We start from the raw sequence: 4,137 nt of genomic DNA, 5'->3' as shown, positions 1-4,137 counted from the left end.
AGTGGCTGCCCAGCTTCAGCCCAGCCACGCCCACCCCCACACCAGCCCCATGGCATGCAGGAGGTGCCATTTGCCCCAGTCACCCGGCCTTGACTTGGGCCCAGGGTGAGAATCCAGCCTTCTCCCACTAGTATATTTGGGCTCTGGAAAAAGAGATACCACTGCGCGCCCACCCCCACTGGACGTGCCCTCCTCCGCCAGGCCATGCTCCAGGAGCTAGAAACATCTGTGCTGAGCATGTGACCAGGAGGTCAAGGCCAAAGGCCAAAACGTCGCAGAGCTGAAACTGTCAAGTGTGGAAGCCATTCAAGTCGTCACTAAACTTCGTTAGCGGCAAGGGGTGGAGAGGTTGGGGGCTGCCTTTGATTGCTCTGGCAAGAGGGAGGCTCCTCTCTGCACAGACTGGGGAAACTAAGGCTGCCCTCCCTGGCCCTGGTCCTCAAACTGCTCATCAGCCCCAGCTTGCCTCTAGGGACTTCCTAAGCTCCCTGGAGCAGCCTGGCTCCTGGAAACCTTCCACAGGTCTGCAGAGGTAGAAAGATGGGCTATTGGACAGCTGGAGTGGGGTGGGGTGGACAAAGACTGAATCTGTGACTAATGCTTGGGGTCCTTGCCAGATCCCCGCAGGACTCAGCTCCCCAACCTTGTCCCATAGACTCATTTAGTCCTCATCTCAATGAATGGCATCGTCATCACCCAGATACCGGAACCAGAAATCTGAGACATCACTGATTCCTCAAGCAGTTCATCTGCACATCTTGTGAGTTCTGCACCCCACACCCCTCGGCCCTCTCCATCTGCACCAGCACAGCCTTCGGTCCCCCTTACCTCCTTCTAGACTATGGCAATACAGAGCCCCACACTCCACCTTCCTGCTCGCCTGCAATTCCACACTCCGAATTTACCAGAGAGGAGCCAGCAGGTGGCGTAATGGTTACGGCACTGGATTCCCACCTGGCCAACCACAGCTCGGGTTCCAGTCCTAGTGGCTTGAAACACACCTGGCACGTGTGCGTGCATGCCCAAAATCCTGAGAGGAGAAGGGAGAAGGGACTGCGTGTGGCCATCCCCCTGGGGGTGATTTCTCACTTTCTGTCTCTCTGTAACTCCCTGTGTCTCCAGCGAGTGCACAGGCCATAGAGCAAAAAATCTCTCCAAAAAAGAGCCCTGAGTGATATTTTACAAATGAGAACAAAAAGCCTTTGATTAGTTCACTTGTCCGCTGAGGAGAACACTCCTGACTCCTTCCCGTAGCCCTAACTCCAGCCTCACCTCTTTTCCGCTCACCTGCTCCAGCCACCTGGGCTTCCCCCATTCCCTAATACAGGACAAACTCTCCTGGAATCTCCTTCCCTGATAGCTTGGCATGGCTGGTGCTGTCTCGTCCTTTCAGTATCAGCTTAGATGTCAGCTTCTGAGTGAGGCCTCTCTTGAATGCTGAATCTTACATTTATTTTAAGCCTATTTATTTCTTTTCTTTTTAAAATTTTTTAAAAATGTATTCATTTATTTTAATTTGACCAGAGAAAGAGACATACACAGAGTAGCGGGGGGGTTGGGGAATGAGAAAGCAAGCCATCAAGTCCAGGACTGGAACCATGGTCAGCCATGTGGGAGTGTTTAGTGCCTTAACCACCACGCCACCTGCTGGTCCCCACGCCTATTCATTTATTTTCATGAGTCAGAGAGACACGGAGAAACAGTACCCAGAATCCACCCCAAACCTCAGCCAGCCCCAGGTCATGGGCACACATGTGCCCAGCATACTCAGAAAGGTCTCTAGGTTCGAACCGGGAACCTTCCCACGTGGACCAGCCGTGCAAAGCGAGACATTTCACCCCTGGAACACACAAGTGCTGCATGTAAACCATGGCCGTGCTCTCGGCACCCTGTTCATTTCCCTCCCAGCGCATATTTCAGGGTGCAGCCACTTATTCTGTCTGCCTTCCCACTGGAAAGAACGCTACCCGGGAGTACACACTGCCTCTGTCCTAGCCATAAAGCTTTTCTTTTTTATTTTAAATAACTTTTTAAATTTAACGTTATTTATTTATTTAATTTGATCAGAGAGGGACAGAGTGAGAGAAAGAGAGCAAATGAGAGAGCAAGCCGCCAGTTCCTGGACTCGAACCTCAGCCCTCAACCACCACACCACCTGCTGGCCCCCTTTTTTTCTCTTCTTATGAAAACTATTTTATTGACACATAAAATGTTTTCAGAAGAAGGGGCATACATCTCAAGTGCACAGGTTAACACATTTTTTAAGAGGTTTTTGCCTTAGGGTATGTACTCTTGCTGAAGGGAGAGACAGAGACGAATGCAAGAAATCACCCTTAGATGGGATGGCCACGCCATAATCCTTTCTCCTCCATTCTTCTCCCACAATCTTGGGCACATACACACAAGAGCCCAGCGTGATTTTTAAGCCACCAAGTCCAGAACCTGAAGCACGATCAGCCATGTGGGAGTCCAACAACATAACTGCTACGCCATCAGCTGGCCCCAAGGTTAACACATTTTTACACCTGTGTAATCAACACGCAGCTCAGGAAATAAAACACTCCAAAGTGAGAAGTTATTATTTAATGGGTACAGAGTTCAGGGTTTTTTTTTTTTTAAGAATTATTTTATTTGACTTTATTTATTTATTTATTTGACCAGAGAGAGGCAGAGCGAGAGAGAGAGAGAAAGTGAGAAAGCAATCCGGCAGGTCCTGGATTTGAACCATGGTCAGCCATGTGGGAGTCCTACATCCTTAACCACAACGCCACCTGCCGGCCCCTAGAGTTCAATTTTACAAGATGAAAAGAGTTATGCAGGTAAAGGGTGGTGATGGTTGTACGACGTTGAGAATATATTTAATATCACTGAACTGTACATTTAACGATGGCTAAGACAGGGGCCAGCAGGTGGCATGGTGGCTAAGACACTGGATCCCACATGGTCAACTGTGCAGTTAGAACCCCAGACCTCGTGGTCTGGAAGCCATGCTGGGCATGTGTGCATGTGTGCCCAAGACCCTGGGAGAAGATGGAAGAGAGGAGATTGCGGTGTGGCCTCTCTCTCTCTCTGGAGAGTGCAAGCACCCTACTGCAAAAATCTAAAGTCATGCAGTCTCTTACCCACTTTTCTATTGGGTCACGCAGTTTTTTCTTATGGATTTGCAGGTATTCTTTCTATACTCCAGATACAAGCCCATTGTTAAAAACATTGCAACACATTCATAGCTGAGTATCTTCGGTACTAGCACCCATGGGCCCCATATATTAATAAACGAGTTATGGGGCCAGCGTGTGGCATGGTGGCTAAGCGGCTGGACTCCCACATGGTTGACTCTGGTTCCAGTTCCACTCAGAACTCTCACCGGACTCATGTGCGTACATGCCCAAATTCCTGAGAGGAGCATGAAGGAGAAGGGATTGTGGCATGGTCACCTCCCCCTGACCCCCAGGTGATTTCTCACTTTCTGTCTCTCTGTCTCTCTGTCTTTCTGGCGAGTGCACACGCCCTATAGCAAAAACCTCTTAAAAAAATTTTTTTTTAGGGACCAGCAGTTGGAGTAATGGCTATGTCACTGGACGAGTCCCAGACCCGGTAGCTTAAACTCATGACAGGTGTGTGTGCGTGGGTGCCCAAGATCCCAAGAGGAGAAGGGAGGAGAAGGGATTGCAGTGTGGCCATCCCCCCTGGGAGGTGATTTCTGGCTTTCTGTCTCTCTGTCTCTGTCTTTCTGCCGAGCGCACGTGCCCTATAGCAAAAACCTCTAAAATGCATACATACATACCTACATAATACATTTTTATTGAACTTTATTTTATTTTTTTATTTTCATTTGCCTGTAGAGGGACAGAGAGAGTGAGAAAGCAAGCCACCAAGTCAGGGACCTGAACCTCAGTCTCCCATGTGGGAGTCCAGAGCCCTTAACCACCATGCCACCTGCCAGCCCCAAACCATTTCTTCCTTAAAGAAAAAAAAAGTCCATTGGAGGTTTCGATCGGTCAACCGATTCTAGGCGTTAAGGAATCCGCTGTGAGCAAGAGTGATAAGATCCTTACTTCCAGGAGCTCTAGGAGGAAACACGAGTAAAACCAAATAAAATAATTTCAGATAGTGAGGCTTACACCGAAGGCCGCGGGT

The sequence above is a fragment of the Tupaia chinensis genome, unplaced genomic scaffold (assembly GCF_000334495.1).
Source record: "Tupaia chinensis unplaced genomic scaffold, TupChi_1.0 Scaffold000159_1, whole genome shotgun sequence".
Taxonomy (NCBI): Eukaryota; Metazoa; Chordata; class Mammalia; order Scandentia; family Tupaiidae; genus Tupaia; species Tupaia belangeri.
This window is presented reverse-complemented; position numbering follows the sequence as displayed.